This window comes from Chlorocebus sabaeus, chromosome 10 (genome assembly GCF_047675955.1).
Source record: "Chlorocebus sabaeus isolate Y175 chromosome 10, mChlSab1.0.hap1, whole genome shotgun sequence".
Lineage (NCBI taxonomy): Eukaryota > Metazoa > Chordata > Mammalia > Primates > Cercopithecidae > Chlorocebus > Chlorocebus sabaeus.
Window position 1 is genome coordinate 31,491,531 of NC_132913.1, and position 24,229 is coordinate 31,515,759.

Below are 24,229 nucleotides of genomic sequence, written 5' to 3' on the forward strand. Positions count from 1 at the left end.
CAATAATTTATAGACACTACTCAGGGTGATTTCTTAGGTGCAACTAGAGTTGAGAAATATGCCAGAAAGCACTGGTTCTCGAAGTGTGGTCCCTGGACCAGTAGCAGCAGCAACAGCAACAGGAAACATGTTTAAAATGCAAATTCTCAGGCCTCACCCCAGACCTAGTGAACCAGAAACTCTGGAGTGGGGCCCAGGGTTTTAACAAGTCTTTCAGATAATTCTCAGATGCACTAATGTTTGAAAAACACTGCTTTAGAGTAAGAATGGCCTGGTGTTCAATTCTCTCTCCACAATTTACTAGCTATATGACCCTTGGTCAGCTCTCTAAAATTCCTCCCTCACATGCAAAATAAAAGAGTTGGCTACCATTGCTTCAACATCAAATATGTGCCAGGGTATGCCAATAAGCACTTTATATACATTATATAATTTAACCCTTACAACAAGTTTGTCAGATAGATATTATTACCATTTTACACCAAAAGATTATGAACCTCATCCAATATTACAAAGCTAGTAAGCAGAATCAGAATTTAAACACAAGTTTTTAAAATTCCAGAATTACTGCTCTTTCCCTATTCCTCAAAATATTCTTGCTGATCTTTCTTTTTTGTTCTTCCTTCCTTTCTTTTCTTCTGTTTTGTCTTCCTTTTCTTCTGTCCATCTTCCTTTCTTCCTTTCTTTAGGAGGAAGCTTATCTTGCTACTATGAAAGTAGATATTACCTAGTGTGTAAATGTGTATAGTATTTACTATGTGACTACAAAGTACTTAGCATTCTACCATATGTCAGAAAGAAAAGAATTAAAATACAAAAAAGAAAAAAAAAGGAACCATACCAATGAAGTAATGAGCTAGTTGGAGATAGATCCATTTTGCAAAACATAGGGGCACATATGATTTCATTCTTAACTGGGGGGTGGAAAACAGAAATAACTCAGAAGTTCATGAGACTGGAGCTCAGAGACCAAGGCATGATGCCAGGAAGTAGAAGTTTGACTTGCCCTGAAACAAGGAGTAAAAAGTTTCTCCAGCACAGGAGGAGAAACAACAGCTAGAGAATATAGTACAATAGAAAATAAAGCTAAAGTAGTTAAATGGGTCCAGATTGTGACTCAGAATAAGAAGAGCTTAACTTTAGTACAGTAAAAATATAAAATGTTTTTTCACAGAATATTTTTGATGAACTGATAGTAAAGATGTAAAGTTAAAATCAAGTCATAGGAACTTATTCTAGAAAAAATATGAACCAAGGGTTATGCTGGAAAAAAAAAACAAGCAGGAGAAAAAGCTATTTCTATTATTAAAAGTGTTAACTGTGATCCACTCTTTACCGTTTCCATGGGCTATTCATATCCATTACATAATATTTTCAATCGTCCACTAATCCAACCAACACTGACTGATCACATTAAGTTAGGTACCAAGGATAAAAAGATAAGTAAGCTTCTGACTCAGGGTACACGGAGCAGCTTTACATAAGAAACAGACTGCCAAATGTTTTATGTAACATTAACATAACGTTATTAGGAATTCCAAAGGCCACTATAGACAAGACCAATTCTTAGGAATGATTGTTGTGAAATTCCTGAAAGTCAATGAAGCATAAGCTAGCCAAAATGTTATGCATATAAAATGTAAGAGGCCAGGCACGGTGGCTCACGCCTGTAATTCCAGAACTTTGGGAGACCAAGGCAGGTGGACCACTTGAAGTCAGAAGTTCGAGACCAGCCTGGCCAAGATGGCAAAACCCTGTCTCTATTAAAAACACAAAAATTAGCCGGGCTTGGTGGCATGTGGCTGCAGTCCCAGCACTTTGGGAGGCTGAGACATGAGAATTACCTGAACACAGGAGGCAGATGTTGCAGTGAGCCGAAATCACACCACCGCACTCCAGCTTGGGCGACAGAGCAAGACTCTTATCTAAATTAAAAAATAAATAAATAAAATAAGGCCGGGCGCGGTGGCTCAAGCCTGTAATCCCAGCACTTTGGGAGACCGAGACGGGCGGATCACGAGGTCAGGAGATTGAGACCATCCTGGCTAACACGGTGAAACCCCGTCTCTACTAAAAATATAAAAAACTAGCCGGGCGAGGTGGCAGGCACCTGTAGTCCCAGCTACTCAAGAGGCTGAGGCAGGAGAATGGCGGGAACCCGGGAGGCGGAGCTTGCAGTGAGCTGAGATCCGGCCACTGCACTTTAGCCTGGGCGACAGAGCAAGACTCTGTCTCAAAAAATAAATAAATAAACAAATAAATAAATAAATAAATAATAAATAAGAGTATTCTGTCTACGCTAGCATACTAGCATAGCATCATAATCATTACCTCACAAATGGAGTATCCCCAGTTAATCCGCACTGAGGCTTATATACGGCTAAGAAAGGCAGGCAAAATAAAATCTAGAGGTAAGTTTTTAAATATTCACATCATTCATTAGAGCTAATCAGAAACTATGCTCAGAAACTCACAGGAAGATTCTACCTATATATTGAGGAAAAACTGCAAGGCACAATGGGATGATTGCATTTATTAGCATCTAAGGTTTCTAACTGTCAGTGACAGTCCAATGCTGTATAACATCTTCTTCTTTAGTTTTACTATAATCTGACAACTCCATAATGCCCATTTATCTCCAAGAACCAATTTAAGATGCATGTATGTGTAGCCACCAGACTATGCTTGAATGACAAGGCACTAGGGTTATTTTTTTCTCAGAATAAATGTGAAGAGAATTTGCTATGATATTAGGAATGATAGCATTTTGCAAACAATATAATTTAAGAAACAGTAATGAATCTCTATTGAAGCTGTTTATTAATAACCTTCACTAATACAATCAAAGAACTGAAACCCAGCTGCTAGAAATGACTTGAAAGGTCACTTGGTAAAATACTAGCTTTTATCCCATAACACTATATAGACCATATATAGTGTTAAAATTAAAACAATGATATCAAAAGACATCCAAGTACTTTAAGTGATAATTTATCTGGCCCCAACATATCCAATTCATATATACTACTGTATTTTACTAAAGTTCAATCACCTATCATCTCATTCTTTAATAATAGAAACTATATATGACAATGTGGCAGGACTAAAAGGTTGGTACTTGACAGTGGTTTAATTTCAATAAAAGTGATTGGTACAAATTCATCTTTTAAAATATTCAGACCATGCTATATAGATATTCACATGCACTTGGATCTATAAGCATTAAAGAACTTGTTTAGATTTACTGGCGCTATACCTGCTGTCAAGAAACAAAAAAGTTGTGAAGGTTGATCAAACACATCTTTGCCTCAAGTATCATGTAAATGTTTTCCACTAACACGGTCCTAAAAGTTAACAGTCAAAGTAATTCAAAGGTTTCTCTTTATTTCTATATTTAAATCATCACAAGTTTGATCAAGCATGCAAATCCCTTTGGGCTCAGGGCTCCCATCAAAATGTCTTATAGAAACATTAAAAATTGAATGGGCATAAACAACTCCAATAGTGCAGAGCTCATGACAGCACTGCTGTGATCTATGTGTTTCATGTACAACAACATTGGGGAAGTTTGCAAGGGAAGATGAGCAACTAATTACTGTCTTTTGCTTGAGGGCAGGTGTGCTGATCTCTACAGGTATCTCTGCAGTGCTCTGCCTAATGTATTGCTTCTTGAAGACATTCACTGTAACGACTTGCTAAAACCCTGCAAAACATCTGACGGAATACCAAACTGTTGGGTGTTCAGGAAGAAATACGTATGACTTCTTAAAGTTAGCACTAAGGAGAAACAACAGTTGGGGGAGGCTTTGTATTGTTTGTGAAAGAATAATATAAAAAGTAAGTAACGTAAAACTATATCAGTCACACACATTAAACTAGGATACTAATATTATCTTAATAAGTACAGAAAGTTTTTCAAAGAAAATTTGGCTATTCTCATTAAACAAGAAATTTTTTTAAAATCCAAATAGTAACCTTATAGTGGACCATCATTTTCATTTGTGAAAGCACAGTAGACAGTGCAGGGTATTCAGTTTTACAAGGATAAAAAAAAAAAAAAATCTGAGAAATTACCAGTAAATTAGATGGTCATCTGATGATAGGGCAGGTGAGAAATACCATTCACATGTGATGCCACTTGCAGGATTAATATTCCTTAGGATCTTTCCTATAACATGGAAAGAAGCAAGCTTAAGAACGAAGAGACACACACACCAAAGATAAACATTCCCTGCTTTACTGCCTGCTACCTGCATGATCTCAGACAAGAAAGTAACCTCTTTATGCTTCAATTTTCTCATCTAATAATAAACAACACCCACCCCAATAGGATTATTATTAAATGAGACGATGTCCCTTCACTCTTTGGCACAGGGCTTGGCATGAGTAAGTGCTTAATAAATTGTAATTAGCATCATGAAAATTTCCAAAAGACATTAGTCTCCTACCATTAGTGGAGCATAAGCCTGTCTAAAAGCATCTTGGAAAGTAAAGACTCATCAGTGGAATGCTATTTTTAAAATATGTGATATGTTATATGGTGCATCTTTTTAAGTATAAATACATAGCCTGGCTTTTGAGAAATCAGTCAGTAACAAACATACAACAAAACCTTTAACTAATTATTCACTTTTTCTGAGTGATCATCCATCTTGGTGAAAAGACCCTATTTGTAAGGTTGAAAATTTGTGGAAAAGTTCATTGTTTTCAAACAATAATGAAAAGTATCATATTATTTCAAATTTTATCTACTTAAGAAAGACTCTGGTAAAATCAAAGTTAACATTTTCAGGCAATGAATCTACTCAGAATAAGAAAATGCTAGGATATGATAATATAAGATTTATACCAATTATTTTCATCTACAATTCTCTATTTGTGTTTTTCTTTAACAAAATAGAATTAAGATGGCATTTCAAATCATCATTACTGTTAATCATCAACTGTGTAAACCAAACATCATTCATCTTTTTAAAAAATCAATAAAGCAAGAGTTAAAATTGTTTCAGACTTTTCTGGAATGAACCAAAAGGAGAAAAATTTTAAAGCAAGATGTGTAATCAATATATAAAAATGACACAGCATTTCCAAAATTTAAAATAATTAGACTCACGAGAATAATTGGAATATAATTATTTGAAGTAGTATCCCTCCCTCTCCCAGTAGATTAGTTCATCATATGCTCATTTCTTCAAATCCAGGCATTGAAATAACCTTCTGTTCTCTCTCCTTTTAATCCCTTCTTCCTGGTATCCATTCTGCAGTTTTCAATGGCATCTCAATCACCAGGAATGTTAAGAACTGATCTACTGTGCTTCCCTTAACACAGACCTAATTATGTCACTTCCTCCAACCCCAAAGATCTAGTCTAATGGGGGAGACAGGCATATAGATACGTAAAAATGTGTGTGTTCATATATGAGTACACATGCACATGGGCACATGGAAAGTATTAATACTAAAGGAGGATAAATCAGAAGCCAATTCATTTTGCCTGCCATAAGCCAAAGAAAGTTTCACATAGCTGGTGACAGCTAGGTGAAATAATGCCTAGAAAATAAATTTAAAGCTCCACGTTATGGGTCTCCAATACAAAGCCTCAATTTACTGTGTTCCAACTATATCCCACACTCTCTTCACACAGACTTAGATGCCTTCATTCTCTTACTATAGTGGACAACTTGCTGTCACCTGGCTTTTTGAGTCCCTCTGTCTTGAATCTCCTCTTCATCCTCCCCATCTTTACAGTTTTTAAAATATGACATCCTTATACCCAGACATTCTTCTACTCAGTTTTCTTATACAGTTAAAGGAATCAAAAAGGCTTGGACTTTGCAAGAGCAAGATGGAAGACAACGGAACATAAGCATTTCCTTCCAAAAACCTATAGGAAAGTTATTTCCAACTTAGAATTTAATTATTCAAGCAAATTATAAATCAAGTGAGGAAACCGAATAAAGATATTTTTCTCTCACAAAACCTTTCTCAGGAATACTACAGGAAATACAACACAAAAATGTAAGGTAAGACAAGAAGGAAAACACTATGAGATTTAAGAAAAAGCACAGGGAGTTCCTAGGTTAAGAGCAAGGAAAAATCCCAGAAGAGGCAGGTCTGGAGAATGTGATGGGAGGAGAATGGAAGTCTGCTGGAAGCATGTCTTCAAGAAAATAATTGAAATGTATTATCTGATGTAATTCCCTTTATGGAAAACTGTTTAAGTAGTTTATAGAAGGTATAGGAAGAATTATTAAGAAGGACAAAAAGCTAAGCAAATGAAAAAACAAGGCATTATTAACTTCATAAAATACAAAAAGTCAGAAGCAAACTTTTCATCAGAATTAATTACCATATGCTCATCTATGAATAATAGCTACATAATATAATAATGCAAAATTAAGCCAAAAATTGGCATCTAACTATACTGGGATTGTGAGGGTAAGAGATGGCTGTGTAATAGTGAAAAATCTTCAAAGATCATAATATAAAGTCAACAATGTCTTAAATAAATTAACTAAAAAGACAGCAATGTATATATATGTAATTTAGCAAAGTGGAGATATATAATGACTAGAGGAAACAGATAAAAGGCTGCCTCTAGAGAAATGACCACTGTATTTTCTTTTTTTGTTGTTTGTTTTTGTTTTTGTTTTTTTGACAGGATCTCATTTCCATATCCCAGGCTGGAGTGCAGTGGCACAATTTCAGTTCACTGCAGCCTTGACTTCCCGGGCTCAAGAGATTCTCCCACTTCAGCCCCCACCCCAAGTAGCTGGGACTACAGGCACACGCCACCACACCTGACTAACTTTTGGGGGTTTTTTTGTTTCTTGGTAGAGATGGGGCTTCACCATACTGCCCAGGCTGGTCTCACACTCTTGGCCTCAAGTGATCCACCTGCCTTGGCCTCCCAAAGTGATAGGATTACAGATGTGCACCACTGAGCCCAGCCACCACTGTATTTTCTAATAGGCCTTTAACAACTATTCAAATGTTAAACTAGGTGAATGTATTACTTTGGTAAAATAAGTTTTAATTTAAAAGCAACAGCCATATACATGAGGATGTTTTTGACAGTGTTTTACATAATAGTAAAACACAGAAACAATCTAAACAGTCAGCAATAGGTGACTAGTTAAATAAATTATTTTATCTGTGATATTTAAAAAGACTATGTAGTCATTTTAAATGATGCTGCAGAAAAATATTTAGTGGACATGGAGAAATGTTCATATTATAAAATAAAAAAAATGACAGATCAAAAAACAGCTAAACAACAAAACAATGAAATATACATGAAAATATGAATGGTAATTTTAGAATTGTTTTTCTCTCTGTGCTTCTCTGGTTTGCTGAATTTTCTAAAGTAAACGCAACTTCAGAAACACAAAGAAAATAAATTAAAATTGTAATGCAATTCATCACTCACGGCATTATTTAAATAGTGTCACATAATGATGGCCAAGCCAGAATTAACTCCTCCCTCCCAATGCAGTTTATACATGCCACTATCACCACAGCTGCACAACCTGCTTTCTATCACAGGTAACTGTTCACATCTGTTCTTGCATCTGATTTACCCTGCTGAAGACAGGGCAGTGTCTAACCCACCATTCAGTGTAGGCTGAATGGGATTTGTCTGTGCTTCAGAAGACAAACCCCTAAAATGAGGAAATTCCAAAAACAGTCGGAGTAAAGTCTTTTTATTAACTTAAAAAAAAAAAAATGAAACAGAGTATTGACTGACTAGTTTTGAGAGGGATAGTCATATAAAATGTAAGATCTCAGGTTGGTCGCTCTGTTTGTTCTTCAGTCTCATCTCACATATATTGTCTCTCAAACTGACTACTGAAACATTTTGTCCTTTGTCTGAAGCCTTCAGTGAGGCAGTGTTCAAATGCAGACCTTCAGGATTTCTTAACAGATCCATGTTTATCACCCCCAAATGACATTTACTTAAGAATTCAGTTTATAGAACATTACTTATCCACAGTTTGACTATAGATAAATTTGGATTAGGATTATTTCTCGTTATATGAGTGTAGGATTTCCAAATGAAGTCGAAATTTAAATGTTTAGTGAGGCAAATATGACTTTCATAATGTTTGGTTTTTATGTAGATCTAGTTTCAAAATGATTAATAAATGATGCAGCACAAATTCTAGACACAGAACTTTTCTGGGCAAAACCAGAAAACACTCATTTTTGTATGCAAAAGATTATTTTCTGTATAAAGGTATGAACAAGCAGTACATTTGGTTTTAAAAATCATAAAAGGATTCTCCTATCCCATCCTAGTGGGGCTGTTTTATCTATGAGATCAACTGCTACTTTTCAGCACGCTTTCCAAATACACCATGCATATATGTGTAAGAGGAGTCACAGAGAACAGAATAGTAAATAGCTATTTATCCACCCTCACTCTCCCATCCTCAGAGGTCTGAGCAGGAGGGCATAAGCACAAGGCAAATGGCCTTTTACAGATTGAGGTTACACTGTCTACTGAGTGACAATTTTAAGAAAAAAGGACTGAATTAAAGTCTATGAATACAATAGGATCTGTACACTTTTATTCTTCAAATTGTTTATCAACATTAAAAATAAACAAGGAGGCAGGTAACTACAAAACGATACCTTGCTTTACAATATAATGTGCCATCAGTTGGTTTTACATATTATTACATGTAATCCAGATTTAAAGTATTACAGAGAGTGGACAAGGCAGAAAACTCAAAACCAAAAATGTTAGGGATAATATCAACTGAACTTTATTCAAGCATCTTAGAAATTTTAAGATAATAAAACATAAGGTTCGTTTTACCAAAATTCACTTTACCATCAATTTTCGAAAAACATATCCTCTACAGTAAGCAAAATACATTCTTAAGAATTCTAGAAAATGTAAACCAATCTAGAATATAGAAAGCAGATCAGCAATCGCCTGGGAGCAGAGATGGGAGATTGATTTCAAAAGGACAAAGGGATCTCTCTAGAGTGAAAGCAATAACCAAATCATAAATGTGGTGGTGGTTGTAAAGCTGTATTCTTTTATCAAAACTTATCACACTGCCATGTTTAGTTTTTCGTTTGTGTGTGTGTGTGTGAGATGGAGTCTGGGTTTGTCACCCAGGCTGGAGTGCAATGAAACCATATTGGCATCTTGGCTCACTGCAGCCTCCGTCTCCCAGGTTCCAGAGATTCTCCTGCCTCAGTCTCCCAAGTAGTTAAGTTTACAGGCGTGCACCACCATGCCTGGCTAGTTTTTGTATTTTTAATAGAGACAGGGTTTTACCATGTTGACCAGGCTGGTCTCGCACTCCTGACCTCCCAGGTGATCTGCCCGCCTCCGCCTCCCAAAATGCTGGGATTACAAGCATGAGCCACCATGCCTAGCCCACATTGCCATTTAAAATGGGTAGTTTACTGTAAGTAATTTAGACCTGGATAAAACTGATATAAAAATACATCATAACAGTTGATTATATCTGATAATCATTATAATTTCCTAAAAAGTTTTACGTAAATTTATTATGTTTCTGACACAAGGTTAAACATAGTATGAGTAAAAATCATCTGTGTGAAAGCATTACTTTACACTTACTAGTCACACTAACCTCTTAGTGAGCTCAACACACTGACATCCACACTATACTTACTACATATTACCTTATATTACTGGTTAATTTTCCTGAATTGCTCTTTACGGCCAAAAAAAAAAAAAAAAAAAAAAAGATCTGTGACATATATTTATTAGCATTCCCCAATATCTAGCTCAATTCATTTCACAAATGTGTTTAGACACTGATTTACACCATGCAACACTTCGGAAAAGTAGTTATCATTTCTTTCTCAGTAAAAAAGCAGCAAGTTCCAAACAACATTATTTTAGAAGATTAAAAGAAATTTTTTAACTGTCATTTAAGTTTTAAAAATGTAAAATTTGAAAACAGTTATTCACACCCAAAATGAACTTATAATGAGACATTTTGAACCCAAAATGAGCCACTTTGTATAGAAGTAGTCTCTTTTAAAGTGGAAATATTACCATTTTATTTATTTCCATTGTGACATTGTTTCCACTGCATACAAATTTTTCTAAAATAATTATAAATAATGCATTTTTTAATAACACGACATTATCTCATACTTAACAGAAATTGGCTTGAGATAACTTGCTTCTCAAATCTTAATACTTAGTTTACAAATTATTATTTTAAAAATTAATTACACAGTAATCAAGACAGTGTGGTATAGTGAAACAGACAGATCAATGGAAAAGAAGAGAACTCAAAAATAGACGCACACAAATATAGTCAACTGATCTTTGACAAGGGAGCAAAGGCAATTCAATGGAGAAAGGAGAGTCTCCAATAAATGATGTTGGAACAACTGGACATCCACATGCAGAAAAAAATGAATCCAGATGAAGAATTTACAATATACTTTACAAAAATTAACACAAAATAGATCATAATGAAGACCTTGCAATATACTTTACAGAAATTAACTCAAAACAGATCATAAACCTAAACATAAAATGCAAAACGATAAACCTACTAGAAGAGAACATAAAAGAAATGTAGATGATCTTGGGTTTTGCAGTGACTTTTTAGATATAACACCAAGAACATGATCCATGACAAAAAAAAAAAAATTGTTAAGCTAAACTTCATTAAAATGAAAAACTTCTGCTCTTTGAGAGACACTCTCAAGATAATAAGAAGACAAGTCACAGACCGGGAGAAAATATTTTCAAAATGCATATCTGTTAAAGGACTGTTAGCTAAAATGGATTTTTAAAAACTCTTAAAACTCAATAATAAGTAAATAAGCAATTAAAAATGGGCAAGGTCAGGTGCAGTGGCTGAGACTTGTAATCCCAGCACTTTGGGATGTGGAGGTGGGAGGATGGCTTGAGGGCAGGAGTTGGAGACCAGTCTAGGCAACACAGTGAGAACCTGCCTCTATGTTTATTGGTTTTTTTTTTTTTTTTTTTTTTAATGTATAACATTAAAAATACAACTATTTAATAGACATAAAGGCAGGCCACAGTGGCTCACACTTGTAATCCCAGAACTTTGGGAGACCAAGGCAGGAGGAATGCTTGAAGTGAAAAGTCTGAGACAAGCCTGGGCAACAAAGAATTCCTGTCTCTACAAAGAATAAATTTGAAAAAAAATTAGCCAAGCACAATGACACACACCTGTAGTCCCAGTTATTGGGGAAGCAGAGGCAAAAGGATCACTGGAGCCCAGGAATTTGAGGCTGCAGTGAGATAGAATCATGCCACTGCACTCAGTCCAGCCTGAGTGAAAGAGCAAGACCCTGTCTCTTTTTAAAAAAATAAAAAATAAAAAAAAAGGGGAGTCAAAAGCTCTGAACAAACACTTCACCAAAGATGATATACAAATGATAAATAAGCATATGAAAAGATGTTCAAATATCACATTAATAGGAAATCACAAAATGAAACACTGAGATAGCACTACATACTTATCAGAATAGCTAAAATCCGAAACAATGACAACTGACAACACCAAATACTGAAGACAACATACAGCAACAAGAACATTGCTCACCACTGCTCCTTTCTGCTGAAACTACAAAATGGTACAGCCACTTTTGATAACAGTTTTGCAGTTCCTAAAAAATTTAACATGCTCTTACCATGCAATCCAGCAACTGTGCTTTTTGTATTTATCCAAATGAGTAGAAAACTTACATACATGCAAAAACCTGCACACAAATGTTTATATTAGCTTTACTCAGAACTGTCAAAACTTGGAAGTGGCCAAAATGTCCTCCAAAAAGTGAATGGATAAACAAACTGTGGTATATCCATACAATGGAATATTACTTAGTGCTAAAAAGAAATGAGCTCTCAAACCACAAAAAGACATGGAGAAATGATATGGTTTGGCTGTGTCCTCAACTAAAACTCATCTTGAATTATAGTTCCCATAATGACACGTGTTGTGGGAGGGGCCTGGTGGGAGGTAATTGAATCATGGGAGTGGTTACCCCCATGCTGTTCTCCTGATAGTCAGTTCTCAAAATATCTGATGGTTTTATAAGGAGCTTTTCCCGCTTTGCTTGGCACTTCTCTCTCCTGCTGCCATGTGAAGAAGGACATATTTGCTCCACCTTCCGCCATAATGGTTTTCCTGAGGCCTCCCCAGCCATGTAGAACAGTGAGTCAATAAAATCTCTTTCCTTTATAAATTACCCAGTCTTGGGTATTTCTTCACAGCAGCATGAAAATGAAAATACAGTAAATTAGTACCAGGATAGTGGGTGCTGCTATAAAGATAGCAGAAAATGTGGAAGCAACTTAGGAATTGGGTAACAAACAGAGATTGAAACAGTTTGGAGGGCTCAGAAGAAGACAGGAAAATGTGGGAAAGTTTGGAACTTCCTAAACACTTCTTAAATGTCTTTGGCCAAAACGCTGATAGTGATATAGACAATGAAGTCCAGGCTGAGGTGGTCTCAGATGGAGATGAGGAACTTGTTGGGAAATAGAATAAAGGTCACTCTTGCTATGCCAAGAGACTGGTAGCATTTTGTCCCTGCCCTAGAGATCTGTGAGACTTAGAACTTGAGTGAGACGATTTGGATATCTGGTAGAAGAAATTTCTAAGCACCAAAGCATTCAAGAGGTGACACAGCATAAAAGTTTGAAAAATTTGCAGCCTAACAATGAAGTAGGAAAAAAAAAAAAAAAAAAAAAGGCATTTTCTAGGGAGAAATTCAAACCAGCTGCAGAAATTTGCATAAGTAGAGAAGAGCCAAATGCTAATAACCAAGACAGGGGAAAATGTCTCCAGGGCATGTCAGAGACCTTCTCAACAGCCACTTCCATCATAGGCCCAGAGGCCTAGGAGGGAAAAATGGTTTCCTGGGCTGGGTCCAAACTCCTGTTCCCTGCTGTACGCAGCCTCAAGACTTGGTGTCCTGTGTCCCAGCCACTCCGGCCATGGCTAAAAGGGGCCAATGTACAGCTCAGGCTGTTGCTTCACAGGGTGCAGGCCTCAAGCCTCAGTAGCTTCCACATAATGTTGGTCCTGTGGGTGCACAAAAGTCAAGAATTAAGGTTTGGAGCCAGGTGCAGTGACTCATGTCTGAAATCCCAGCATTTTGGGAGGCCAAGGTGGGCGGATCACCTTACATCAGGAGTTCAAGACCAGCCTGGCCAACATGGTTTCATTCAAGACCAGCCTGGTCAAGATGGTGAAACCCCATCTCTACTAAAAATACAAAAATTAGCTGGGTGTGGTTGTGGGTGCCTGTAATCCCAGCTACTCGGGAGGCTGAGGGAGGAGAATCATTTGAATCTGGGAGGCAGAGGTTGCAGTGAGCTGAGATCACACTATTACACTCCAGCCTGGGTGATTTATTTATTTATTTATAAATAAAATAAAATAAAATAAAATAAAATAAAATAAAATAAAGCAAAACAAAGAATTAAGGTTGGGCAACCTCCACCTAGATTTCAGAAGATGCATGGAAACACCTGGATGTCCAGGCAGCAGTTTGCTGCAGGGGTGGAGCTCTCATGGAGAACCTCTGCCATGGCAGTGGAGAAGAGAAATGTAGAGTTGGAGGCCCACAAAGAGTCCCCACTGGGGCACTGCCTAGTGGAGCTGTAAGAAGAGGACCACCATCCTCCAGACCCTACCCTAGAATGGGAGATCTAGCAACAGCTTGCACTGTGTACCTAGAAAAGCCACAGACACTAAACACGAGCCCATGAAAGCAGTCGGGAGAGAAGCTATGCCCTGCAAAGCCACAGAGGCGGAGCTGCCCAAGGCCATAGAAGCCCAGCTCTAGCATCAGCGTGACCTGGATGTGAGACGTAGAGTCAAAGAGAATCATTTTGCAACTTTAGGGTTTAATGACTGTCCTATTGCATTTTGGACTTGCTGGGGCCTGTAGTCCCTTTGTTTTAGCCAATTTTTCCCATTTGGAATGGGTGTATTTACCCAATGCCTGTACCCTCACTGTATCTAGGAAGTAACTAATTTGCTTTCGATTTCACAGGCTCATAGACAGATGGGACTTGCTTTGTCTCTGATGAGACTTTGGAGTTGGACCTCTGAGTCAATGATGGAATGAGCTAAGACTTTGGTGGACTGTTGGAAAGGCATGATTGTGTTTTGAAATGTGAGGACAGAAGATCTGGGAGGGGCCAGGGAGAAATGATATGGTTTGGCTGTATCCCAACCCAAATCTCACCTTGAATTGTAGTTCCCATTATCCCCATGTGCCATGGGAGGGGCCTGGTGGGAGGTAATTGAATCATAAGGGTAGTTACCCCCATGCTCTTCTTATGATAGTGAGTGAGTTCTCAAAAGATCTGATGGTTTTATAAGGAGCTTTTCCCCATTTGCTCTGCACTTCTCTCTTCGGCCACAATGTAAAGAAGGACAAGTTTGCTTTGGTTTCCACCATGATCGTTTTCCTGACGCCTCCCCAGCTATATGGAACTGTGAGTCAATTAAACCTGTTTCCTTTATAAATTACCCAGTGTTGGGTATTTCTTCATAGCAGTGTGGGAATGGACTAACACAAGGAACATATATTGCTAAGTGAAAGAAGTTAATCTGACAAGACTGTAAAAGTTGTAAGATTGAAACTATAAAACATTCTGGAAAAGATGAAAGTATAGAGACAGGATCAGTTGTTACCAGGGATTCTGAAGGAGGGAGAGAGGAAGGGATGAACAGGTAAAGCACAGAGGATTTTCAGGGCATTAAAACTATGCTGTATGATACCACAAGAGTGAATATATGTCATTATAATGTTTGTCAAAACGCATAGAAGGTGTAACACAAAGAGCAAAACTGAATTTTAGGCCTTTGGTTGACAATGATGTGTAAATATCGGTTCGTCTATTGTAACAAACATACACCACTGGGGTGGGGGAGGTTGATGGTTGGGGGAAGGCTAAAGGGGACTATCCTCTATATTTCCTACTCAATTTTGCTCTGGACCTAAAATGCTCTTAAAAATTAAAGTCTATTAATTATTTTTAAATTAATTACAAATGACAAGTTATTTCTAAAATAAATTTCAGGTTCTGGTATGTGCAGTTCAATATTAAATGTAATGCAATGGTCCTCCTGCTCATGTAACAAAAAAAAAAAAAAAAAAGAAAATGCACCTTTTCCTTAAAACATATCAGATTCTTTGAAAACTATGTTTCTCCAAGAGAAGTTGATCACATGCAATTTTATGAAAAATTCGACAGGTTTCCCATGTTGAGGAGCAGTTCTTATTGTCAAAATACGAAGTTTTACAATGTCAGCTTCACTTTTACAATGATGGTTTCAAAAGATTAAGGACCCAGTGCCAATAAAGATGCTTATACACCAAGCAGCCAATGTTCACCAATATGTATTAACTCCAGAGTTTTATCATATTACATATAATTGATTTCTTCATTCAATCTCTTGATATGTATTGCTTTTCTCTCCTAATATATTTTAAAAATTCATGCATAAAGACCTCCCAATATAAAAAATTATTAAGAGCTGCCAAAAAAAAAGAATGAGTTCATGTCCTTTCCAGGGACATGAATGAAGCCAGAAACCATCATCCTCAGCAAACTTACACAGGAATAGAAAACCGAACACGGCATGTTCTCACTCATTAGTGGGAGTTGAACAATGAGAATATACAGACACAGGGAGGGGAATATCACACACTCGGGCCCATCGGCAGGTGGAGGGAAAGGGGAAGGAGAGCATTAGGAAAAATCCCTAATGCATGCGGGGCTTAAAACCTAGATGAAGGGTTGATAGATGCAGCAAACCACCATGGCACATGTATATCTATGTAACAAACCTACCCATTCAGCACATGTATCCCAGAACTTAAAGTTTAAAAAAAAAATTTTTTTAAGCAGTTGCCAAGTTATAGATACATTAAACATTAAATGAGCTTAATATAGACGTCTTGTTTCAAAAACAAAAAGTAAAGTCTAATATCAGGGTATTTTACTAGTAGGTTCTTAAGAACACAGAGATAGCAAATAAACTAAAAAAATTTTTTAAAGATGAGCAGAAGACATTCTCTGCTCCAGAAACAAACTGAAAAAAAAAATAAATAAATAAATAATGAGCACTTCATCATCAATGAAACAAAGACACAGCCATAACCACAAACCACAAACTATTTTTAAAAATCTGCCAAATTATGCGATATCTGGAATCAAAATGAGAAGTAATCCTGAGAGCCTAACTGCACCCCCTAAGAACTCAAGCAGAACAAAGATTTCCCTAAAATTTGAATGGTTCTAAAGCCCATTCCAGTAAACTCTAATTGGAGTTATGATATTAAGTTTCTACCTAGGAGAAAATAGGAAAGGTTTCTTCACAAAACATGTCTATACCACAGAAGGAGAGAGAAAAAAAAACAAGACATTCTTATTGTCAATGACCTAGCTTCTTAGCTCAGAATGTCTGCCAAATGGGGTCGAGAGAGGATGCAGCTGCCACTGGACTGCTTACTACATAGGCTCCAATGACTCATGGGCCTCAATGGCACAGTGACCTTCACAGCACTACAAACTGAGGTGAGACATGACCCTCAAAGAAAAGAAATATCTTGGGTGATGGAGTATTTGAGATAATCCAAATGGAAGCACAAATTAATGTCATTTATCTCCTCTCCCTAATACTCAGTACATTCATCTAACATCACACTTTTTTCAGGCAATATCTGTCCTTAATGAAATTGATCCTATTCAAAAATGAGTAACAACCAGAAATAAATCAGCAAAGAAATTACACAGAACTACCAAAAATTGGGGTGGAGAAACATAGGCAAATGGCAGATTAAGGAAAAAAAACTGTCAACAGAGACAGAAAAATCATACAAATAATTTCCAGTCTAAAAGAAATAATAAAGAATATAAGCTACTTCAAGGTAAAGGGGTTCAAAGAAAATTATGAAATATCTAAGAAAAGATAAGACAACCAAAAGAGATCAAAAAGCAAGCTGGCAGGCTAAGGGTAAAAACTGGGAGGAAAAAATCATAAATTAAAGCCACCAATGAAGTGACAACAACAAAACAGAGTATTCAATACTGAAACAGTCAGAAAAAGAAGGGACAGGCATAAAAAAAAATGAAATGGGAAATACAAAGATATATAAAAGATGAGGTGATAAGTATAGAAGGTAGAAGACACCCAGTTAATACATACTTAATTAACATTCTTGGAAAAAAAAAAACAGAACAAATGAAAGAGGAAAAAAAAAGGAAAGATATAATAAAAGAAAACTTTTACTTAGGGAGAAGAAAGGAAACACTAACAAAAGAAATTGTTCCAGGAAAACTGAATTCAAAGTAATGAACACTAAAACAAATTTTTCTGATGTTATGGAATTCAAGAGAGCTAAAACATAAACGTGAATTCCTTAGGTCATCAAGGAAGGAAAATCAACTCTGGCCTTAGACTTCTCTATATTACCATCAGTCACCATTCTCTGGAGATGGTAGGGCAATGTCTTTCAGAGTTACAAGGGAAAGATACGAAATCCAGTTATGTGATACCCAGCCAAATTGACCATAAAGTTTAAAAGCAACCTATAAACACTTTCAAGCATCCAGTTACTCAGAAAATACAAGATCCATAAGCTCTTCTTAAGAAGTGTATACACGTAAGGACAGACATGTAAGTATGTAGATATAGATATAACCAAAAGGGAGAACTATCAAATTCAGCCAGCTAAGAAATGAATCAAAATAAACAGTAAAAAAATAAAGAAATGGATATATGTGTTAGTATAAAGACTATATTTATTTTTACAGGATGGACATAGAATAGCTGATTTGTCCTTGGAATGAATGGGTTTTTTTTTTTACAGAAAGTAGTCATATTGACAGGGTATGAATAATAAACAAGGCTGCTTTAATGCTAACTCCCATTATCAAGTAAAAAGAAAAGAATAAAAAGGTATACTAAATTCTAACAGAATAAGCTAGGAAGAATTGTTCCTACAGCCACAGGTACCCCAGAGAAACAAGTTCTTCCTTTTCTGATCATCCAGATATAGGAGGGCAATCAGTGGATGTCAGCAAGTACACCAAAAGTGCATTTCCAATAGCCTCAGAATGTCCTGTGAAATAGCAACTGGACCTCTTGCTTTTTTTTTTTTTGTTTGGAGACAGAGTCTCACTCTGTTGCCCAGGCTGGAGTGTAGCGGCACAATCTCAGGTCACTGCAGCCTCCACCTCCTGGGTTCAAGTTATCCTCTCACCTCAGCCTCCTGAGTAGCTGGGATTATAGACACACATTACCACACCTTGCTAATTTTTGTATTTTTAGTAGAGACAGGGTTTCATCATGTTAGCCAGGCTGGTCTCAAACTCCTGACTTCAAGTGATCCACCTACCTCAGCCTCTCAAAGTGCTGTGGTTACAGGCATGAACCACCCTGCCCAGCAGGATCTCTGCTTTTATGAAGCCAACTGGATTTATTACTTCCATGGCAAAAACTGCAATGACTTTTGCACCAACCTAATAGTAATGACTCTTTTTGAGAGTGACCAAGCATTCTGGGGTTTTGCTATTCAGGAACAAATAATCCACTGATCTTTTAAAAAATATACAACTAAAAGAAAATATAACTCTTACATCTGAAGGATTATACCTAAACTAAAATGAAAACTTGTTATTTTATAATCAAGTTGCACAGGCCAATTTATTTTACTCTACAGAAATTCAGGGTCTAAGAAAAGAAATTTATTCTTTAAAAAATAAAAATAAAGTGGTATTTATTTGGGGTTATTAGTTCCCCAGAATGGAATTTTCTCAGTGATCACACTTCTCAGGATTTTAGGACAATTTTCCATTATAAAAGAGTAGGTAGTAAGCACTGACTGCTTTTAAATATAAAACTAAAACTAAATAACTGTGAAAATTAATTATAAAATAAAATGCAAATGTTGCACAGCTTGACAAGGTACAAATTTAATATAACTAATAAAAATTTGGAGGTGGAAGAAAGAAAGTCTGCTAATTTTTAACTTTTCATAGCAGGAAACAAACTGATGAAATAACATAGTTAACTTTTAAAATGAAATGATCCTAGTCTCTTAACATTTGTCATATTTTTTTTTCAACTTTAGTGAAAACACTTATTGTGAATTGCTTATTGTAAAAAAAAAATCACTTATTTAATTACTGTAATTCTTTTATTTTTCCATTTCTGTTCAAATGAAATAATATCATTTTTATTTAAACAAAAATAGTACGTAGGATACTCCTGCTTCACCTTCATTTTTTCCTTAGTTCTCCCTCTATAAATGTATGTATGTGTGTGGGTATTTGTGGGTGTGGGTATGCAGAAGAGGGAAAACATCCGAAGTGAAGTTCCAAGTTATAATGATTATTTATGTGTAGTAGAATTTATTTAATTTTTTTTCCTTAATGCTTGTAATTTTTATAGTGAGTACATAATCATTTAATGCAAATCTTTATTTTAAGAGCTTGGTAGGGCAACATCATTTAAATCATAAATCTGACTCAGAACAGCAAATCAAACATGCCCCCACATATTCCTGTACTTATTCATTCATTCACTCATTTATTCAATCAGTAACTAATGCCCTCTATATAGAAGTAAAATAGACATTAAACTGTATTAAACTCAAGTCAGTGCCGTCAGGCACTTAATAAGAGAATGCTTATACTAGATAATTATAAACCATACATGAAACATGTTATGTTCTAAATGAAAGGCATTGTTCTAATGAAATATAAAACCTGGAAGAATAAATACAACATAAATACAACTAACAGAATTTAAACATTAATTCATACTTAGTGAATGCTATAAATTTTTTTGTAATATAGTAGATATGATTAAAAAAAAAAAAAAAGGAGGTCATCTTATTCCCACCTTTAAACTAAAGCAAAATCTACATAAATAAAAATGGCATCTCAACATAGTGGCATAGGGTTTGAGCCTTTCTATTGAGAAAAAGGAACCATACTTCCCATTCTAGTTTTCTCTCACTCTGTCTTATTGTTATTCAGTATCTTCTACCTCATGCTATTCTCCTAAGTTACCTCCCTCTGTACAGCCTACCAGTGTAATAAGCTTTTTGGCATAAGGGGAAAGTCTAATGCCTTCTTAGCATATTTTTTCCTAAGAACACATTTAATCAAATAGATGAGGAATTTCTAATTCCTCATCTCATAATTGTGTTGCTCTTTTTAAGAAACAATCCTTAAGAATTAACTGAATGAACAAAGTGATGGGAACCACCAGATTAAACTATTTACCAGAAACATTCTAAATTTCAGGAAGGGGGGAGGATATTTAAGCAAAAACAGTAACTAGCAAAACCTAAAAAGATTTTTTTTTCAAAAATATGTATATCAATGCATGTCCTTGATTTACACCTGGTTTTGCTCTGAAATGGGGGAAAGCCCAGATAACAACTCTTCAAAAAGGTTAAATATAATTTCCTCCAGTTGCTTTCTGAAACCCACATACATAATGACATTTGTTAGTTGAGTCTCCACATATGCCCTGCAAAAAAGTGGTAAACATTCTCAAAGATGATGCAAACTGCAGGTATGCAACAGGAAATGCTAAAAAGTATACTATTTATACAGTGTTGAAAGCTCTCAGGTAGATGATTCAAAAGTATTTTAAAACCATTCTTTGAAACTTGAAGTGCATTTACCACCAAAACACAGATTTTATAAATATGAATGATAAACTTTATATAAGTTATGAATTGCATATATCTTGTCATTTTTGAAAATTGTTTTGCTGGAAGACAATGCGATTATGCAGCACCTTCTTTTTTTTTTTTTTTTTTTTTTTTGCCCTCCATATCAACATAGAAGAATTCAGAGGGGAAAAAAGTTAAAGCTGATCCATTTAAGTAACTTTGATACAAGCATATCCAATTTTCTCTCCACACCCAGAGTAAAAAGGGTGGAGGCAGAAAGAGAAGAAAAGAGGAGCATTAACAAAATGGAAAGTAAGACTGTAGACAGAAGAAACATGTGGGCTCTTCTCCCACAGAACGGAAATGGCAACAATGATATATACATAAAAGGTCAAAAACATGAGCCATGAACCATGGTTAGAAAATGGAAGGTTATTTAGTGAGTCAGGCACTGCCACCCAGCTCCAGCACCAACATTTACCACCATTACCATAGACAATGGAAGATGGCTGCTGGACTGCTCCTCATTAGGAAGTCCAGTGTAGTACCTGCTATCCAAGATGCTGTTCTTAAGGGCTTTGGCTAAGGGCTGTAACAATGAAGCATAATTCAGAGTTCCAAACCAGCCTGGGCAACATAGCAAAACACTATCTCTAAAAAATTAAAAATTAAAAAATAAGCTGGGGGTTGTGGGTCACACCTCTAGCCTCAGCTACTCAAGAGGCTGAGGCAGGAGGATAGCTTGAGCCCAGGAGTTCGAAGCTGCAGTGAGCTACAATCATGCCACTGCAATCCAGCCTGAGACAGAGCAAGACCCTGTCTCAAAAAAAAAAAAAGAAAGGGCGGAGGGGAGATGGGAGGGGAGGGAAGGGGACAAGGAGAGGAGGGAGAGGGAGGGGAGGGCAGATGGAATGGGAGGGGAGATGGGACAAAAGGTGAGATGGGAGGTAGGAGGAGAGGGGAGGGGGAGATGGGAGGGGAGGGGAGGGGAGAATGACATTGCACTTTTTCTTTATTCACCTGAAAGATGTTTTCCAGAGGAAAAGGGGGGGAGGGGGAGGAGGAGGGGAGACGGGAGAGGGGAGAGGAGGGGAGGGGAGAGGAGGGAGGAATAGGCCTGTAGACCATGGCTCACAACCCACATCTCCACAGTCGAGTTGACACACTTAAAGCACGTACTGTTCGGCAGGTACACAGCAAGTTTTCAGGATATGTGCTCCCTTCCCTATGTCCCCCTTTCATTCTTTTTTTTTTTTTTCACTCAAATTTTTACCTAACACAATAAGATCCAAGACATTTAAAACTATACTGTTCCTAGGACCAATAAGAAAGGCTGCCAATTTAAGTTTTAATGCAGTGGTTTTGGATACTGTACATTGATATGGGTGACCTCTGATGGTCTCTTTTACACCTACGGAAAACGTTCAGGTGAATAAAGAAAAAGTGCAAAGTGTACTTTGTGCAAAGATGTCTGGACACAGTGTCACTATATTTAGATCCTGGTCATGGCTCTACCAATCATGTGCTCTATGGCAAATTACAGTCGCCCTGGACCTTGGCTTCCTCATGTGGATCACCTGAGGTCAGGAGTTCAAGACCAGCCTGGCTAACATGGTGAAACCCTGTCTCTACTAAAAATATAAAAATTAGCTAGGCATCTGATGGCAGACGCCTGTAATCCCAGCTACTTGGGAAGCTGAGGCAGAAGAATTGTTTGAACCCAGGAGGAAGAGGTTGCAGTGAGCCGAGATCATGCCATTGCACTCCTGCCTGGGTGACAGAACGAGACTTTGTCTCCAAAAAGAAAATCAGAATACTGCACTAGACCAAGATACTTTCCGGCTTTAAAATTGTAATCTATTGTCTAAGTATTGCTTGAAATTCAACTGGGCTAGGCACTATAAGAGACAAAAAGAATGAGTATGAGGTCCACCTAAATATAAAGAACTGACAAGCTACCTAGAGAGAAAAGAGACAGATACATTACAATTAATTAATGGGAGCTATTCATGTATATAACATAAGCACTATAATAGAAACATTATATAATAATATAAAAAGATACACAATATAATAAAATAAAAATACCTTTTCTAAAACAATGAGGGATAAAAGAAGCTGCAGAAATAGCCTGAACTAAGAAGAGAAGCAGAACGTAAGTTTGCAAGCCTCCTGTACCTCATGTTTAAAATGCAGATAATAATACCTAATATGTATTTGTCAAAACACAAAGGGGATAAATTATATGATCTCTTAAGGGTCTACTGAGAGCCAATATCATATATTCTATAGTAGGATACAGATAACAAAAATTTAAAAGCTGAAAAGACAATCTTATTGTGGGGAAAAAAACTAATTAGAGAGGCGAGGAGGAGAATTAATTGAGAATACTTTGAAATTTTTAGTATGGCACCCAACCAAGATCCTTCACAATGTGGTCCCAACTTTCCTTTCTAGCCTTATTTCCCACATCCCACCACCACCAAATCTCACATTTTCAGGGGGCTATTTATCATACCCTGATTTTGGTCCCAAATAACTGAAAATAAGCAAATGTGACTTAAAATTGAAACCAAATGGATCAAAACAGAGATATGAAAATTCCCCTGCTTCCTTAGTTCTTGTGACTTCCCTGTAACTTGACAGAATATTTAAACATATCTAAAGGGAGAATGCACCCATCCAGAAGGTATGGGAAATACAGGTGAAGCTGATCAGGAAAGAAATCCAAGAAGTCACCTAGGCAAATGCTGACAAAGTCAAGTTAAGCTACCATGAGAGGGAAAGTGGTGGCTGACTTGACTCCAATAACATGGTTTCCTTGGCAAAGATATTCCTATAGTGGGTAAGACTGCCTCAAGCTAACTGAGGCGAGAGATACTTCTTCAAACAAATATCCTTCCTGGTTCTCTTTCCATGCTCAACTTGTGGTCTTCCAGTAATGTGACTTCCCATGTATCTTGCCAGGAGAGAAGGAGCACAATGGTCAGAAACACTGAGTAAACTTGATAGCTGTTATTTCTCAATCAATTGACCTCCATATTAATAACCTGGCTTCCCAAGAATCCTGTCTACAGGAAGACAGGGAGGAAGTGTTACAATTTGTCAAGTTAAGCAATCCAATCTACTTGACAGTTGTATTTCTCATTGGAAATTAATAAACTGACACACCAACAAACTACATATATAAATATATAGATATCCATGTATCAGTTTCCAAGATCTTGGTTAATGTAAGCCCACTCCTGAGACAGACCCACTGCCAATGGGCTCAGCCAATCAGGTGTCTGACAGTATAAGGTCAAACACCAGACTTGAACTGGGATGATTCAACCAAGGGAAGGTCAGTCACTTGAGGCCTATCGGCAGCAATACACCACTTTGCATGGCCTTGCAACAAATGCCTTTAACATTCACACTACAAAATATGGCATACATATCTGTAAGTTCATTCCTGTATTCACACAACATTTCCTTTTTCAAGAATGCCCTCGGCCAGGTGCAGTGGCTCACGCCTGTAATCCCAGAACTTTGGGAG

At 36.7% G+C, this 24,229-nt stretch overlaps 1 protein-coding gene across 28 annotated transcripts in view; it reads right to left on the reverse strand.

Moving 5' to 3' along the window:
- GTDC1 (glycosyltransferase like domain containing 1) overlaps nucleotides 1-24,229 on the reverse strand; it is a 393,230-nt gene that overhangs the window by 309,165 nt on the left and 59,836 nt on the right. For 22 of the 28 annotated variants that reach the window (XM_007964893.3, XM_038000665.2, XM_007964892.3 and 19 more), the window contains one exon: nucleotides 4,075-4,168. The exons of 3 other annotated variants lie outside the window; for them this stretch is intronic. The gene's annotated coding sequence lies outside the window, so the exon portion shown is untranslated. Of the gene's footprint in view, nucleotides 1-1,844; nucleotides 1,926-4,074; nucleotides 4,169-12,841; nucleotides 13,065-24,229 lie in introns of all 28 variants that reach the window. 3 more of the 28 variants (XM_038000659.2, XM_073019655.1, XM_073019657.1) reach the window with 3 other exon arrangements.